Below are 19,585 nucleotides of genomic sequence, written 5' to 3' on the forward strand. Positions count from 1 at the left end.
CTTTGTTATCCTCGAGGCTCTTCTCACTTCTAATTTATTAATAGCTCTTCTGGACTGTGGATAGTAAAACTAAAGCCTGTATTCCAATAGTAATTACCTTAATGCCAAACTAAGGGAAATAAAACTGTTTGATTCCATCTTGCTGTTTGCTCCTTTCAAGCATTTTAGGACCAGATTCTTGGCAGCAGCGTTGTTTGGGACCCATCCTTGGCTGAATATGACAATGACACTGAAGGTCTAGTCACAGCTTGTGCCCCAGGGTCTGCACATATACACAGTGTTCCCAGATAAATTGCTTTAATAGTGACATAAGTGTGCTCACTGGGAAGCAGGCTGTTCAGATTCTCTGCAGCTCTGGGAGGAGAAGGGTAAAGATTTTGGGGGGTTAAGGTTTTAGACAGTAAAGGTTTCAGCTCTGAATATTATGGAGTAAGGTGATGGAGACCTTAAGCTTTAATATCTGAAAGTTTTCTGAGCACGGAGTCAAGGTGATGATACATTGCCTCTGTGCCAGTGACTGCCTAATTAGCATTCATAGTTACTGTTAATGACTCCCTTCTGCTCCATTTCAGGCCAATTTGGCCACATATGGTGCTCAAAACACCACCAGGGAACTTTCAAACTCCACCCCATCAGCCAACACCTCTGAGCTGCCATTTCTGCTGCAAGTGAGGGAAGCAAAGGTTGTTCAAGAAATAAATAACACAACGTTGTAGGCAATGTTATGCAAATTGATTTTAGCTCCATGCACTCCCAAGGATTTCCTGGTTTGTCTTCCAAGACTGAAGCAGATGCTTCTTGAGAATGTGTTTCCCTTCCTCTTTTTTTTTTTTTTTTTTTTTTTTTTTTTAATGAGGTGGAGCTTTATCTCTAAAAAGCAAAATTAGAATGATAAACAGTATCCTAAACTTCATATGAAGGAGAGGCTTTAATAAGAACTACCTTACACCCTTCTTGTCCTGAATTATGCTGGAAGGTATAATCTTTCAAAGACAGCAGAACAGGAAATGGCCAGAATCTTTTTCCAAGGTTTTTCTTCCTGATATGAGGCTGCATTAACAGCACTTTGGGACTGCTTTTAAAAGCATGACAATTTTTGTGAGTAAATAGGAAGACAGAACAGTCTAGGAACTTTCAGTTTGTGTTATTGTGTTATATAATCTAAGCTACATGATTAAAGGCAGTGTGTGTTATTTGATATTTCGTATTTGGCTGTGGCTCAGAACAAATACAGCACAACTTGAAAATGCAGTTTTATAGGTTTATTATTTTCAGAAAGTGAGAAAACTTGCATCTCAGAAGTTCAGCCTCTGTGTTAATGGATGCCTTTTTAAAAACAGGGAGATCTTTGTATGATGTTTCAGAAACCCCCAAAAGGCCAGGGGGACTGATAAGGCATGGAGAGTGTGCTCATAAGTATAAAACTAGACAGTAACAAAATGGACAGAGCCAAAGAGAACATATTTGTAAATTCTAAAGAGCCAAGGAAAAATTTGATTTAGATATATGTGAATGAAGAATCAAAGTCACTGCATCTGGATTTATAGCATTTTGTTGAATTGCTCCCAACATGCTGAAAAGCTGGAATAAAACAAGAATACTATTGCAAGTATTCTTGGACCTTTTCCAGACACAGGTCCAGGCAGCATTGATCTTTAGCTTCCTTTAGAGAAATATAACCCTGGAGTCAATTACTCAGAATTTAGATTTAAACTAATGCAGAAGAGAACAAAATGTATCACCCATTGTGAGCCAAATGATACTTAAAAATAGTCTAAGTTTGGTAAAACCATGCTGACTTTCATCTCCTGCATTATTAGCATTACAATCATAAGGTTTTCTCATATGTTATATGCTGTTGAAAATTTACAGCTGGATCTGGCTTTAATTTATTGTTATTTAACTTACCCATATCTACAGTTGGCCCTGAATTTGGACATTCTGTGTTGTTTTTTACTTCACTCACTGTTTTTCTTTTCTTTTTTTAAAATGGTCTGAAAGATAAAAATCCCAGTTTCCCACTTAGCACTTTTAAGTCTCAAATTCCCTTTCTCTGTTTCTGTGTCACTGACTGGAGTTTTTCAAATCATTCTTTTCTCTGTCTTGATCACTTTGTTGCCTTGTAATACAGAAGAGCCAGTGATCTTTTTACTTTTTGACTGGTATGTGGAGGCTCTGGGGACAACAGAGGAAATTATGCTGGCAGTTTAATACAGACCCATCAGTAAGACTTGGTATTGATAGTATGCATGGAATGAGTCTATTAAAAAGTCAAAGAATAGCATTTATGAAAATACAGCATTTACAGCAATATTTTGCCTTAGCATCAACCAAGAAATATATTCATGTAGAGCGACATAACATTCAGTGGAGTGGAAAATAGTTTATGTAAAATTGTCCTGACTATGAAATTGTATCAATACTCAGGAAAAAGGGAGATATTTTTAAAGGTAAGAAGCAAAGCTGTTCTGTTGCCTCGTGTAAAAGCTTGTACATGTGATAAAAATTACTTTGGACAGCTAAGCAAAAAAGCTAATTCACAGGAATTACCAAAGAAAACAAGTCATAGGCACTGAGAAGAGAGGTCAGGACCTCATAAATGATCATGACAGAAAATCGTATGCTCTTTTTGTCTGACCTGCATGAAATATCCATGTCTGCCCTAACTCATAAATGATATTAGGTCTGCAGTCTGACTCATTCATAAACCAGTCTCTGATAATCCTCTGATGGATGGTGATGATTCCCAGTGATGAGAAGATATTTATAGTCTGGTGTTTTGGGTACTCCTGATGCAGAAAATCTCTTCCCGTGGAAGAAAAGGGAGCGCAACAAGACAAAACTCTTGAGTGAATGGGTTTGATTCCTGCCCAAATCCTTCAGCCCCTGGGGGTGTGTGGCAGGCCAGAGATGTCTTTCAAGCCTGAGTTCTCACAGCTCTTCCCAGTGCCGTTGGAGCTGAGGCTCTGAGGTTCTCAGCTGTTGCTATTGGTCTTCAAGAAGATGAAAAAGAAGATATGGAGTATTTAATGCAGCCTCAGGCTTAGGCTGTGTGCTGTCAGCTCTATTCTCTTGCTTTTTTCCCTTTTGACTGGGCCTAGAGCCAGATCCCCAGACTTTCATCTCTAAAGAGATGGTGCTGGAAGGGCAAGGATGCAAGTGTAAAGGATTATGCACTCAATTACTTGTAGCCAGATGGTTTCTGTGAACCACAAAATCCCTTCCAAAAGGAGGGAGGGAAAGGTGGGTGTGGTGTTTTTTGAAATATCTTTTAATATCAAAGATCATTGCTTTATATCTGGAATTATTAATACAATGGTCTCCAAAGAGATTTTTACCTTAAAAAAACCCCCAAAAACAAAATCTAAAATCATACCTCTGCCTTTCTAGCTGTTAGAATTCTGTAGTCTACTACAAAAACTACAATTGTCAGGAAGTTCCAGCATTATGTAATTTGCATACCCTGTTTTTTACTGGCCTTTACCATGCATAGTTTACAGTAGATAAATTTACTTAGAAATGCTGATTAGCTCAGTGTGGAGCCAGCTTTCCAAAGTTTAGGACAGGACCCTGTGATTTTGTACAAAAGACTCCATTAATCTCTTTCTGGGTTTAAAAACAAACCTCAAAAGATCTTTGGACTTGAAACCCATAGAAACTGATTTCCCCTGTTGTATCAGCCATATAGACAGGAGGTTTTTCTGCTGATGACTTGTCTATATTTTAATTTTTTGTGGTTTTGTGTGTTCTGTTATTACATAACTTTTTAGGATATTTGACCTATGAATTCTTTGGGCTACACAAGCACACAGTCCAAAATATTTCTCTGCAGAGTTAATTTTGCAATGTTCTGATTATCTCAGAAGGTTGTATTAAGGTCCAAAAAATATCTCTTACATTGACATTTTTTCTAATTGACCAGTATGTGGGAAATGAGAGGTGCTTAATCTTAAGTAAATTATCTGTGTGTCTTGAAAATCTTCAGTGGCTGCCTTTCATTTCAGTGTTTTTCTCCAAACTTTGAAGTTTCTTATGCTGGCTAAAAGAGGAAAATTACCTGTACAGATGGCAAATGTCTGGGTTAAATGTGAAAAAGGGATCAGCAATGAGCTTTGCTAAAATGGTGGATATGCTGGATGGAGATGACAAATACTAACTTAGTTTTTGGTGGAGAAATCGATTGCTCAATGAAACTTTAAAGTTTTTTATTCTGAATTCTGCAATCTTGATACAGGAATGCCAAGGATTTAGATCCAAGAAATCTTTTGTAAAAATGTAATAGTTCTTTACTGGCAGCTTAAGCAAAGGGATAGGAAAGTGGATTCATTGTCTGTGCCCACATGGCACCAACTTTCATGTCATAAGACATCCTATTGTAACTTAAAATCTACCTCCAGATTCTTTGCATGCTGCTCCTGGAAATGTCTGTATAGTGCAAAGTAATTTTTTTCCTTAGGTATTGAATAGTTCTTTATTGATGTAATTTCCTTCATTGCCCATTCTTCGTGGATCTGACATAATTACATTCATGTGAACTTTGTTGTACTAATGGTGCAAAGAAAATGCAAAATTCTCTTCCCAATTATCCTCATCAGCATGGTCAACTGAGAGCAATGGTTGGGTTTTATACAAACAACCTAGATTTTCTTTCTTTTCAAAGGTCTCAACCCAAAGGCTGGCTTAGTGAATCAGCTGTGCTAGTCAGTAAAGGGAATTTTTTTGCCTTTGTTTTTAGAGATTTTTCATAGGTTAAGGGGGAAACAAAATTGCTTGGTTTGTTAGAGGGAGATGAGAAGGCACAGGTGAAAATATTGACATGGCAGTTGTTTTTTTTTCCTTGGACAGTAAGAGACCTGCTTACACCCTCAAAAATTATGTGATGGGACTGTGTTGAAGTATTTAGAGTGAACTTGATACAGCCATCCTTGGGAGCAGGACAAATGATGCTGCAGGAATCAAGGTGTCCCCACACGTTGATTACATAAAATTTTCTGTAGGAGGGAAGTTGGGGAATGGAATAAGATCGATAACATTGCTAAGATCTGACTTTTCAGAGCTGCTCAGGACTCTGAGTTTGTACCAATCCCACAGAAACCTCATCCTTCATCTGGTAGCTGGGGCACACCAGAACATTTTCCTGCTCTCTGTTATTTACAAACACACAGGCAAATTATGATGACTGCAAAGAACTTTTTTGGGGATGAGTAAACAAGGGTTTGAAATAGTATGGAGAATTATGAAACAATCAGGAGGAAAAGGCTGTTCATTCAGAAAAACTGGTATTTACAGGATGTATGAAAAGTTGTCCCCAGAGAAAAGCTAAGACTGATTCACTCTTGCTTTAACCTTCTGTGCTGAATGCAAAAAAGCTTAAGGTACAAACAGATTGGGAATTAATTGGTGTAATTAAAGTTTTGTGATTGTAATGACTTCTAATCAATACTTGATGCAAATAGCTGTATTGATGTGCTGAAAAATGGGTGCTAGTTTTATTTGGATGGGAAAAATACAATCCACTTTAAAGTCCTAATGAAGTTCAAGCTTTCAGCTCAGGTGAAGTCCTGACCACATCTTTTTCAAGGTAAAAGGAAGATCCTTTAGTGACCTATTTAATTAGAATGGCTCTGATACAGCTGCTGACTAAACTTCATGAAATGAGGTGGCTGGAGGATGAAGCACATCCTCCTGCTGGCTGCTCCCTCTGTTAAAACACTGTGTTTTATCATGTTAACAAAGCAAAACAGAGAAACTGTCCTGATCCGAGCTCACAGCAGTGAAACCTCTTCCCGTGGTGGGTGTAGCCTGGGGGACTTGGCTCAGATGTCAAAAAAGTGAGTGGGATATCAAGAAGCTTTTCAAGGCCAGGAGGAAACTGATAGAAGCCTTTTTTTAGATGAGTGAATGGGATCTGACTTTCTCTGTCTCTGGAAATCACCTTTGAGTTGTTCCTCAATTCTTTTTCCTTTCTGAAGTTGTATTTAGAATGGGTAGTTTAGTGATCACAAAAGGTTAGATAGGAGCTGCTTTGTGGTAAACAATACTTTTAACACATCTTATTTTCCAGTGGTTCCATTTCTTTCGTCTTTTGAACATGAGCTGGAGATTGGGAGGCATAAAAATGGTTAAGTCAAACATTTCCTGAATCATCTATCCAGATAAATGGTGGAATTAGAAAAATCTTTGAGCCTTTGTGTTCAGAAGGAGCAGGGGGGGCCTTTGAAATTGTGGTTTATGAATTAGGAATTAGGTCTTTGCCATAAGAGATCATCATGCTTTTATGGATGAAATTCATGACCTTAAGGGTTTTTTCCAATCTAGATGATTCTAAGGAATTGTATTCTAAGGAATGTATTTCAGGTCTTCAGTTTGGGTGTTAAGAGATATCTTCTCACAGGGGACAGGAGACCATCTGAGGACTGTGACAGATCAGCTTTGAGAGATCTTGGAAAATACCACATTGGGAAGGCCATATCATTGTCTTCTGTGATAAGGCCACACTTGCCCAACAGAGAAGAAATCTGACAAAGTAGATGAGCAAGCATTTCACATATACAGTGTTGGTCTTGTTTTTAGAGATGGAATAAAAATGTGTTTTTGTGTTCTCTGAGGAAAACTCACCCTTACTGCTGGGAATGCTCAAAGAGGTGCTGGAGTTCATCAATAATGTGATGTTGGCTTTGTAAAACTTGAAAGCCTTTTGGCCAGTCACAAGGAAGCATTAAACTTTTCAGGAAAGCCTGATAAGCAAACTCCCTTAGTCCTCAGGAGGAGGCAGTCCATGCCAGGTATTGGCCAAAAATAGCTGTTGGGATTTCACACAGTAAGCATGTGTCTCATCAGCATTCTGCAGCACTGCCAAAGTGTGCTACAGCATGAAGGAGAAAGAAACAAAGAAACATAAGGAGAAGGGGGGGGAAAGGAAGCTAATGAGAAGAAAAATTGCTTTTTAGCTGTTCATTGCAACTATTTTGGTTTCCCAGTGAACCTGAACAGCATCTTAGGTGATAATGTGGGGAAACTAGCATTTTTGGCACCTGAGCAAGACACATTTGCAGTTTGGGCACTCTGGAAGGAACTAGTTTAAGTATTTGCTGAACAGTGGCAGAATGGAGTTTGTGTACTTTCCCAGTGTCTTGCTGAATTGGGACCTTAGTCTGGCTGTAGTGGTGAAAGTACCCCCAAAAACTGTGAGTTTTCACCTCAGGCTGCCATGGACCACAGTCCATTAATGGAAGGTCCACACTTCATATGTGCATGCAAATCTCTTGAACTGCCCTGGGAGTATAAAGCACCTTGAAGGGGCTGTAAATGCCACATGGTACAAGACCTTCTTCTTAACTGGCAGTCAAACCAAAGGTAATTCTGTCTGTATAACCTGGTGGGGTTCTTTTGGCACTGGACAGCATGAAGTGTTGTTGTTGGAGAGAGATGTTCAAAGGAAATTTGAGAAGACTCCTGCTTGGGCTGTCCTTCATGTGACAATTGCTTTCACTGGGTCATTTAGAATAGCAGGCAGCCACTCTTGCTCTGAAGAGCTCCCCTCTCCTTTGCAGCTGGCAATGCTCTCCCTGATCTGCTGGGGCTGACAGAAATGCTGCTGAAGTCAAGGTGTTAAACTCCAGCCATCAAAAAATGCAGATGTAAAGCTGGGAGGTTCAGAAAGTCACTATAGCAGGACATGGGTGGCAGCCACCTGCCATTCCTTTCTTTCCAAAGGAAGCAATCCCTGTGAGTTTTCCTCTGTGTGGCTACAGCTTTCTCTACCTGCTCTCTCACACTTCATGTTCTACCAATAAATTTTGAATTAAGAGGTTAGAGGCACAGTGGTCTCAAAATATTAAGTTAGGCATTTCATGAGAGCAAGAATTGCTAGTGCCCTACCGTGCACCAATTGCATGCCATGTAATCCTCATCACATAATGAGGAGTCTTTGTAACCTCTAGGAGAAACTTGTTTGGTACATGACCTAAATAAGCAGGATACAAATGTCTGGGAAAATTATTTGACCTCCAGTTTCCAGAACTGCTTGTCTGCAGACAGTCCAAGTGTTTTGCTGCTTATTACAAGAAGAATAAATTAATTTTCTGCCTCTCTTGTGTTGTAAAGGTCCTTTACAGCTACAGCTATGATGTTTGCTGTCACACTGTGCCCTTAAGTGATGGTCATAAAAGTTTTAAAGTTTTGTTTGCACTTGTGGCTTAAGAAGGATCTGACTGAAAGCAAGATTTACAGGCTCTAAAGCATGTATGCAAAAATTCAGTTGCTCAAGGGGCTCTTCTGCTTTGTCCTCAGCACAGCATAAATTGCCAGGAAAGATGAGATCCAACTGAAGGCTCTAATGTTTCAGCTCTGTTGAAAGAGAAAGTACAAAAAGCTAAAAAACCTTTTCTGGGAATGCCTTTGATATGGCTAAGGAAGTGGAGACTGCTCTGTATCTACCTGAATTCTACTTCTGAAAAAGATGAAATGAAATATTTCTACCCTTTGTACCTGTAACAGACACAAAACTAAAATCTAGGGAGTCTCTATAGGCTTCAGGGATATTCTTCAGTCCCTTTACCAGCTTAGCCTCTTATTTGTTTTCAGACTTGCTTTGTATTTGGCTAAAAAAAAGAAATCAAAATACTTTAGATACTGTGCCTCAGTAACTTGCTGTGTGCTACTTCCCTTCCAGAGGATTATGGCCACATGAAGGCAGGCTGGGCTTTCTGCTGGGTTGTGTCATGAAATATCTTTACTTTCTGTAACACTCTTGACCACTGACAAGTGACTTCTTTTTTTTTCTGGCATGCCTTCTGCTTTGTCTTTAATGTGGAAACATGTAGTAAATAAACTCAAGGCAGGGCTGGGAGTGGGGCTTCTAAGCCATTTTGGTACTTTTGATGTCTCTAAAACAATGTTGCTACACTCCTACTTATTCCTCAACACTTACCTGTGCTGTGGTCAGAGCCAGTCTAGAAATAACAACCATATGAATGGCATCAACACCTTTCCAAATCAATTAACCCCCTTGAATACTCCTGTGAGTAGGCAAAGAGGAGGGGGAAGAGCAGCAAACGCAAAAATAGACCATTGAAAAGAATTATCTTGAGACCATAAGGTGAGAGAAACCTGACAAACTGTCCAAACACAGAGTGTTTGCATCCCTCTAGGATGGGACATGGTGCTCATGGGGCACAAACTGGGATTGTGAGTGGATGTCTGGCAGGCAGAATAGAGGGTTTCTTGTGACCTGGGGCTCACAGAAGCAAATCAAGGCAGTTGGCCAGAGCAAAGTGATTGAGAGAAATTCACATTTGTGTTGTGGGAACATTTTTTTCACTGAGCTGCAAAGCTGAGAGGAACCACCAGGCATCACAATGGACACAAATATGCAGGAGAAGCAGCATTTGGAGACCTAAAAGCTGATCTCACTTCTGGATTCCTCATGGCTTGTAACCAGACAAATCCTTCCTCCTACTCTTCTGTTCCATGGCCTTAAATTGCAATAGAAGTCGTGAAACCTTCACAGTTCACTTTATCCTGTAGGTTCTTCTATTTGTCTTTAGTTAGCTCAGGGAAATAATTGTGATTAAGCCACTTTTATTCTACAGTGAACCTCTGCCTCCATTTATCTCTAAGAGTTCTTTGAACCTTCCAATAATGCAGCTGGACTGAGTGCATTTTTCTTTTCTTTTCTTTTTCACTCTTCTTTTGTGAAGAGTGGAAATTTGGCATTTGGCTGAGCTGGTCCAACCCTTGGTGGGAGCCCTGCTGCTGCACAGAATTCCCCTCCCACTTTTGCATGTTTGTTGCCTTTTCTGCATCAACCTGATGTTTAAAAATCTCCCAGACCTCGTCATCTCTCCTCAGACCAAGAGTAGCCACCTCATCTCTGAAGAGGCTTCAGTGGCCTGAAGAGAGATTTTGAGGTGGTTTGGGTTTGTTTATACCTTATGTGGTACAAAATGAGGTCAGGCAGTTTGGGCAAAATTTAGGACTTTACAAATATTCAGTCATGTAATGAAGATGTTGCTCTGCTCCATCAGCTAAAGGTGTGTGAGACATCTATCTTCATGATGCTCAATGCCCACTGGCAAAATATGCTTTGAAATGAAGTTTATTCAAAGTTTCCAAGTGATTGTGTCCATTGCCTTGCTTTTCAGTGGCAGTTAAAGTCTTGAAATAGATTAATAAACAATAATGACAGACAATAAATAATTTTTTTCTTTCTCCTTAAGTGTTTAGTAAATTATTGTGTGCTTTTCTTTTTGTAACAGATACGTGGACAGGTCAGAGATGATAAAATATAAGATCTGCTTCAGAGAAAAAGAACATTAATGTGGTGGATTGTTTTAGAAATGGATATCTTCTGATTGATAATGAAATCAGACAATGCAAATCAAGTGAAAAAGAATTAGAGCTGATGCCTGGCAGGCTAGTTGTTTACAAGATTCTTCTGTGTGCTCTAATGTGTGGGGTATTTTTGCCAAGACTTACTAAATGATGAAATGATACTGCAATTAGAATTAAGACTGGCAGGGACATTTGTTAAAATTCTGCTATTTCTTCTCCAAAACATTATCAATTAAAAAAAGGTCTTTGAAAATAATGAGAACAAATGAGAAGTCAGGAAGTAGCCAAGTAATCACTTGGCTGGTTCTGTTTAGAGGAACCGGAAAATTCTTCCCAGTCACAATTAAAAATTAAATTACACAAATTACGTCCTCTGTCCTGCAAGTTCATGGGGTGGATGTGTCTGAAAGAGAGAAATAGCTGTAAAACTGTCTGCTTCTCTGCAGGAGAGAAGCCAATAAAGGTCAGGTTTAACCTTCCCTATAACCAAAATCAGTGTGTTCTGAAAAAAATTATTAAAAACCCATTTACTGCTCCAACTATTTGCTATCACCAAGTGAGATCCTTACAGCTAGCTGATGATTCTAAAGCTAATCACAGACCCAATTATATGCTTATAAATATTATTATCAAATTATTGATTTGCATAGCCTGAGCACACAGAACATCAACCTGGATTAATGTCTGATTGTTCCAGGGATGGCACGAGTGGAATGAAAAAGGCAGATCCCAGTAAATATTACAGTCTGAAAAGGGAAATGTGATAGCCCAGGTAAGCAGAGCAGAACTCTGAAAGAAACCAGGTGGCTGAAGACAACACAGATGAGTTGTTAGTTTTGGTTTGGTGTTTGGTTCTTTTTTCCATGTGGTTGAGGCTCAGGGCTCCACTGGCACATCATTCCCTGCTTCCAGGTCACACAGCTTCACTTGAGGATTGAGCAGCCTAGCTGTCAGCAATGAACTTTTGAGATGTCCTCACAAGCTCTTCTGAGAAAAATAGACCCTCAGTTTTCTGTAAAACCTACAAGTTTGAACAATTAGTCCAGAATTTGAAGTCAAGTTCTGGAAAGAAAACAAACAAACGAGCATCCCACCCCTTGCCCTGCAATTCTTATGCTTAGACACCAAAAATTAGAGAAGATTCAACTGACTTTGGAAAACCAGACTTGAACCAAATTGCCTACTGTAGAAATGAGAGTCTAGAGCATTTTAAAATGAGACTTCTAAAAGCTCTTTAATTTCATTGCTACTAAAGTTATATGCAAAGTTTTGGGGCTAGGACGACTGGAGACGAGATGGATTATTCCATTCACACAGTATAACAGCAATTAAATGTACAGTGAAAGATTACAAGATTTATTTTTTTTTACAAGATTTTGCCAAAGTTACTGAAATTATGTTGAGCCAAACTCGTGACTAGTGCAACTCCATCTGTGTCAGTGTTCCTGCTACATCTAAGATGATGAGTCATAAGAAAAAAGGTATTTTCAAGGAAAGAGAGGGAAAATGGGTAATTGTAGTACAAACACGAAGCAAGTTACTAAAATTGTGTTTGACAAAAGACAGTGCTCTTTGATATTTTCCCAGCTGGTTAAAATTTAACTAGTTTCAGGAGACAGCATAGAGTTTGGTCATAACTAGTGTAGGGAGGGGAAGCTTTTCATAAAGAATTGCTAACAAATGGGATTCAACACTCAAGAGGCTCAGATGGCCTATTAATTCTGCTGCTGGCTTTCTTCCAAAACAACTGTGCTTCTCTTAATTCATGGCTAATTTCTATCAGAGATACCAAGAGACCATTTCTTTTTTTTTTTTCCAGCAGGAAGCATCCACGTTTCTTAAATGGATTGGTGCAAGGGGCTTTAGTGAGCAGACATTGATTGGGTTCTCTCTGGGGCCCAGAGGCTCCTGCTTTGACACAGGCAGCAAATGAAATACGACCTCCTGTAAACGGGCCTGAGCTCCTGGGCCTTTGTGGGATCTGGGAGCTGAGGACCTCTTCAATCCCTTTTAATTAATGAAGCGATTTGACTTGACTGAGATTACGCCGGCAATAATGAATTAAAAAGTAATAAAAAGAAATCTCTTCACAAATGTGCAACAGGGAGCTAGGGCTGGATTCAGTGCATATCTGATCCCCTCTGTATATCTCATTTCTGTGTGCACTTCAGATCAATAGTTTTAAAAGGGAGGCTCTTATTTTCCCAGCACTGACATCTGCATGCTTCATTTTTTTTCAAGTGCTTTTGTACAGAAGATTAAAATTATGGTGATGTCATGTGCCTGGATGATTGTTTTAGCCCTTTCTTATCTCTGTTGTGCCAAATCTCTCTATTCCTTGGGATTTGTGACTTCTTATCCCAGCCACCTCTGTGCTGCACTTTTCTCCTGTGGTATGGCATGTTTTTAGCTGCAGTGAGCAATGGTCACTGTGTATATTTTGTGATGGGAATGCAGTCACCCAGTGTCACTTCTGATGGGCACAAAGTGAGTGTAAATCTGTGCCCAGCCCAATTTAAATGATTCCCCTCTGTATTGTGTCTGAAACCACTGTTGCATTTTCCCCCCACCCCTTTCATTGTATTATAAAGTGACATGTTGTAGAAATGATCCTAAATTTTCTTGGAGAACATCACATCCTGACTCTGATGGGTATGTCAGAGTAATTTTGGAGATATAACTCACTGTCACTTGCTTTTTTTCAGTCTGTTTTGAGTTCAGGTGTGATTTAAGTCTGTGCAAGTCTAGAAAAGCTTCACAGTAATAGTGTGGGGCCATTCTGATCCAAGAACTGTGGCTTAGACTTCTCCCTGATGTCATGTTTCAAGGTGTCTGAAGTGTCTTTCGTACCAGCTGAGAGGGTGTTTTATTTAAACACCTGATTTAAGCACTCAAATCAAAGCTGAAATGGAAGGAAAATATAGGTTGATGGAATAAATGGATCAAAGCCTCTGTATTCTTGGCTGAACTTGTGGTATCTAGGGGCTTTCAAGAATGTCAAGTGTATTTAAGTGCATAGATGAGAAAAATCATGGGGAAAACCATTGCAAGAGTTACATTTGTACATTTTTATTGTGTGTTTGTTCATGGACATGCACAAAATTCTGAATGTGAGCACACCACAGTGCAATGTGACACACAGAGGGATCTTGGAGCCTTCTGCTCACAGGATTTCCACTGTGAGGGAATTGCAAGGCCACTGTCATCAATCTACTTTATTATATTATAAGATGTGCTTGAATTCAATTAACTCAATTTCTTTTTTTTTTTTTTTTTTTAAACAACCAGTTGTCTTCCTCTGCTACAGCATAGATTTATTCAGTTTTAATTCTTCTTTTGTATTTTGTCTATGGGAACTGCTCTATTTTTTTTTTTCCCTGCTGTAAAAAAGAAATGCCATCAATATAATGTTGAAGTAGAAAATTTAAAATTGTCATATTTCTAAAAGTTGTTTCATCATTTAACAGACGAGAGCAAAACAGGGGTACAGATGTCTTAAAGGCCTTCTGTGTGATCCACTGGGAACTCATTAAAAAGCAGTTACACTTAGATACTATTAGGTTTTTAGGATGAGAAGGATTTTGACATGTAGAAGAGGAGGATTTAGAGTGGTAAACACTGAGCAGTAATATAGCAATCAGTTAAATAAAAAAAAAGCATAATTTCTATTACAACTTTAGTTTTCAGCATTTACAGCTTGGTTAAGATGCTGCTTAATAACACAAACTTGTAAGAAATCTCTCCTTAATTGCTAATGTAGTGGGAGAATCCACAGAGAGGTGGTTATCATCCACTTTAATCTGTTATCGATTGCTTGAAAATAAGTGACCTAGAATTAACCCCTCTGCTCTCTGGAGAAGTTTCCCTGCAGATTTAAGTTTGGAATTGCGATAGTTTAAAATGCATATGTAGGCTTTTATACTAATTGGAAATTAGAAGTTGTCAGTGAGTGAAGGAACAGCTGTTTTTAATAAATGTAGTTTCACTGGCCAGGGATACCTACCTGATATGGTTCATAAAGAGTTAAACCTACCAGGGGTTCTTAACTGCATTTTCCTTTGAAACTTCCTCCCGGTACTTTTAAGCCCACGCTGCCCACTTGGCGAGTACTCTCCGGGAAGATTTAGTGACTCTCCTGCTTCCACCATCATTCCACAGTGGCTGCAGCAGCTCGGAGCCTGAATCACCGCGGGGAGCGTGCGGGGAGCGCGGGCAGGGCAGGGATGGACCCGCTCCTTCGGGATGTGCGGGGACGGGTCCCAGCCCCTCGGGGCTGCGGGGACCGCACCCGAGGGCCAGCGGGTCATTCCCAGCGGGTCATTCCCAGCGAGACATTCCCGGCCAGGCCGGGGCCGTGCGGTGGTGGCGCGGCACCAGGTGGCAGCAGCGCTCCGGGGATGCGGGGCCGCTCCCGGGGATGTGCGGGGATGCGGAGCCGCTCCCGGGGATGTGCGGGGCCGTGGAGCCGCTCCCGGGGATGTGCGGGGCCGTGGAGCCGCTCCCGGGGATGTGCGGGGCCATGGAGCAGCCGCTCCCGGGGATGTGCGGGGCCATGGAGCAGCCGCTCCCGGGGATGTGCGGGGCCATGGAGCAGCCGCTCCCGGGGATGTGCGGGGCCATGGAGCAGCCGCTCCCGGGGATGTTTGGGGCCATGGAGCAGCCGCTCCCGGGGATGTGCGGGGCCATGGAGCCGCTCCCGGGGATGTGCGGGGCCGTGGAGCCGCTCCCGGGGATGTGCGGGGCCATGGAGCCGCTCCCGGGGATGTTTGGGGCCGTGGAGCCGCTCCCGGGGATGTGCGGGGCCGTGGAGCAGCCGCTCCCGGGGATGTGCGGGGCCGTGGAGCCGCTCCCGGGGATGTTTGGGGCCATGGAGCAGCCGCTCCCGGGGATGTGCGGGGCCGTGGAGCAGCCGCTCCCGGGGATGTGCGGGGCCATGGAGCCGCTCCCGGGGCCGTGGAGCCGCTCCCGGGGCCATGGAGCTCCTCCTAGGTATGCGGTGCAGCCAGCGGAGGAAGCAGCGAATTGAGCCCGGCCCGCCGGGGGGAAGTTTGATCTTGGAATGAAAGCTTCCCCTTGGAAAGATGCCGTCAGTGAGCGTGGTTGGACTGGTCTCGGTCCTGTGGGAAGCGGTGCAGGAAGGGAGGCAAAGTAATATACTGGTGTCTCAACTTCAGCATGTCCGAGTCTGACAGCTTTATTAGGCTTCTGCTTAGAGCTGTATGGTGGGTGACTAAGAGAAGAAAATCATGCAGGAGGTATCTCTGAGGGAGATGGCAAGCTGGCTGGAGCACAGGAAGTTGGCCATAAATTACAGATATAAACACGTTTACTTGCATGGGATGGTGGTGCCTCAGTTTAGTTATCCTAACATGCCAGCATTTATCTCTGTGAAGTAAATACATGATCCTTTTCTGTGGTAGGTAGATCTGCTGGATTTGGTTTTCAGAAATAATTGTAATTAACTGGATAGTATCCTCGAGAATAGTGATATCAGGGAGGAGGGGAAAGGAAAAAAGAGCTGCATTAATTCAGCAAAATGTGAAGAGGTCGCTGTGGTTGGCTGCCCACCAGAGAGGGCAGTGATAGCAGGAAGTTTTCTCAAACTTTGAACACAATCAAGTGGAAAATGGAGAAATTATACTGGGTTAGTATCAATGAGTGAGACTGCATTCAAGCCCCTTATCAATAGGTAGACAATCTAGATATGAGGGAATTACTGTTTAAAACAATGCAGAAGGAAAGATTCAATGGATGAGTAAAACCTATCTTCCAAAACTTTGGAGCAGTGGGAGGAAGAGGGCTGCGAGGCAGGAACAAAACTTTCTGGAATGGTAAAAACTTTAGTGTAATGGAAAGGAAGATTATATGGAAAAGGGTTGAAGGATTGTGCTGAGAATGTGCAAGGGCCAAGGGACAGCTGACATCTCTTTCAGGAGAGCTGGAAAAGCAGCAGAAAGAACTTGAGAGGGCCACCCTCAAATTTAAAGTATATTCCATCCTCATCAGTACATTAGCAGGTGAACTGCTGAGAGCTCAGAGAACCTGGCAGGGTCTGACACTTGGAAATTAAGTTCCTAGTTGGAAATATGTGTGTATTATTTTCTAATGTGGAAACTTGGGGCTCTGTGACCCATTTACCTCCAGTTTCCCTTAAATCAGCTCTTTGGGTGTCACTGGTTTGATATTGTATCTGAGATTTATTGGTGAGATTTGTGCTGTGGTGCCGTATTCCAGTTCCAATGTGCACTGTGTTCCTTGGCAGTAGTCATTTCTATGATCCCTCCAAAGTCCTGTGAGGAGGTGATGACAATATTTCATAATTTCCCTCTGTGGATCCAGTGGTGCTTTATGATAGCAGTCAGCATCCTGATTCTCCCTGTGTAAACAGAGACTCTGTGCCAAGGATTAGAGGGAGACATGAAACACGGGTCCGTTCAGTCACTCTGCAGCACGATGGTCTGCATGGGCAGAAATCCCTCGTGGAAAATTTCTGGCTTGGTGTTTGCCAGGAGGTGCACCCAAGGAAAGATGTCCATGCTGTCCCCAGGCTCCCCTTCCCTGCTGGAGACAGCTCACAGGGATCTGGCCTGGCACACCCATCTTTGTGATCTCTGTGGATTCAGATTATGCACGTTTGCTTTGGCTGGAAAATTTAATAAAAGTAGAAATCCAGAAAAGCATGATTTTGGAAAACAGTGTATCATCCTAAATGCACTGCTAGGTCACAGTGTTTAATGCAGCCCTTACCTGTGGCAGTATTAGCATTATGTTGCATCCTCCCTGCCTTGTGCCATGTGATCCTCTCAGCACATTGCCCTCTAGTATTGTCCAAATAAATACAAGACGAGTCAGCTATAGAAATTGAGTTATTTTTACTATTTTCATGTAATAACTGTGAGCCCTGCAGGCCTAGTGCTGGCAAAATACCACAGATTTGTCATTTGGAAGCAGAAATTCCTGTATAATTTCCCAAATAGAATTTTGGTCCCCTCTGCAGCACTGAATTTGTTATTGTTGCATGTTTTTCCTGGTGTTTCTAATGAGCTGTTAATGAGCTGCTAACTATGTATGTAAATTAAATGGGGTTAGACACTGAAAGGTTATCAGGAAATAAAATGCCATATAATACTTCAAAGTGATATAAAATAAATTAGTGTATTTAATTTTGCTGGCACAAAGCTGATATTTAATCACCTATGGCCTCAATTCTTCTAAATGAAGTTAATTTAAAACATTTTCAATCTGTACCCCAAGTGACATAGCAAACAAGTTCTTTCATTCCCCCTTTGTTAGAAGATATATCTGTAGTGGAGGCGTGGGTTCCTCTGTGCCTCAACTGAATGATCAAGTTATTAAAGATAATTGGAGACCAGTGAAGCTTAATGTAAATATTTTTGTTATGATTTAATGCAGCAGGTTAAGGATGTGGCTGTGGTGAATGCTTTGGTTGTGGTGATCTTTAGAAAATTATGATACTGGCAGCTCAGCTGCCTTGCCTGCTGCTGTGGCTGTATTTCAGCACCCCAATAACACAGAGATGTGGAGCAGGCTTTCCACAACACAAAGGGGCTGTGGTGAAGCTGCTTTTGCTGGAGGCCTCACCACCTTGCAAAGAAGGGACAGCACAGCCTTTCCTTTAGTGCCACAGCAGAAAGATCTCAAGGAGCTGGTGAGGTTCACTAATGAAACCAAAGTATCCCCTGTAAATATTAGCATTTCCATTAGACATATTGGTATTGTAGGACAAGGAGCTGATCTTCTCCTTGTGTCTGACTGGGCAGGCACTAGCTAGGCTGAAAACCCCATGCTTTAATTCAATGTTCACCTGTACCTTGGAGATTTGCAAAGCAACCAGGCATCAGCTCCAGGCTGCACTGCTCCCAGTGTGGTAGGTACAGGAAAAAAGTCCAGGCTAATTTTTAGTTTGGGCAATTAGGAAGCTGAGAAACAGCACCAGAGTGAAAAATCTAGGGTTCTGCATCACAAAATGTAATTTACTCATTTGTTTGACAAGTGTAGTTTAGCTTAAATAATGTAGAATAATACTTTGGAGTATGCTAGCAAATGTTCTGCAGTATGTATTGTGAAATTAATGAGGTTGTGGTGATATGAGATCTCACTACCACACTTTGCCATTAAATGTTTGCTGAAAAGTAGGACAGGGCACAATTCTTTATGGTGGCTGACTCCTGAAGAAACCTGGTTAGCCTGCTAGGAATCTGCATTATCCTGCCAGACTTCAGAGTGAATGGGCATTTCCTCCCTCATGCTGAATACTACATTTACCTACAAAATATTGAAATCTGGCTTTTCTTTGTCATGATTTGAATGTTTACATTTTCTGCAGAATATTGTGCTTAGGTTAGTAGCAGCATTTAAATTGTCTTGGAAACGAGAAGAATTGGTAGACTAAAAAAAAAGCACATATAACCATGCTGCTTTTGCTTCTCATAATTTACCAGAGTAGCTGCAGGAATTTCACTGTGTTTTACTGCCATACCTAGCTCAGAAAGATGGACTTATTCTGAATTTCAGTCAGCTTAGAGATCTGGGATAAGATCCTTAACTGTACTTTTTCAGTATTACATGGAACTATGCAATGTGTCACTGTTTGACACTGAAAAAAGCACAAATTTTAATTTTCAATTTTTTTTTTTTTTTTTTTTTTTTTTACTGAGCCATCCTTGCTGCTTGCAGAAAATAAGATGTATAATTTATGTTCATTTCCCAAGAAGATTGACAATTTTTTCCTAAAAGCCTGTAGGGACTTTAATACTCCAGAGTCAGCACTCCAAAGACTAGTAACATAAAGCAGCACTCCACTGCAGACAAACTAATCCTCCAACAATGTTTCATTCAATCAAAAAAAATGCTGCAGATTGGAGGTGTTATTGCATGTCTGTGTTTTCAAGAGATTATTGTGAATGAACTGTATTTTCCACTGAATAGTAACAGCAAAACAGCCCACTCATCTAAATGTTTCCCATGATAATTTTGCCCTAAATGTGCAAAGATTGGAAAACAAGCAATTTTTTGTTTTAACCTTTTTCCCTTTGAGTATGTGAGCAAAAGCTGTTTTGAAAAAAAAAAAAAAAAAAAAAAATTGTGGTTTAAATTTTTAAAGTGAATTTTAATTTATATTATGTGGTACCTGTTTTTATCTTTGACTAAATATGAAAAAAAAAAAATTACTGACAAATTTTATTGTGACACTTTCAAATTAATTTTGCCACATGTACATCTAGATACT

This window comes from Oenanthe melanoleuca, chromosome 5, assembly GCF_029582105.1.
Source record: "Oenanthe melanoleuca isolate GR-GAL-2019-014 chromosome 5, OMel1.0, whole genome shotgun sequence".
In the NCBI taxonomy this organism is placed as follows: domain Eukaryota; kingdom Metazoa; phylum Chordata; class Aves; order Passeriformes; family Muscicapidae; genus Oenanthe; species Oenanthe melanoleuca.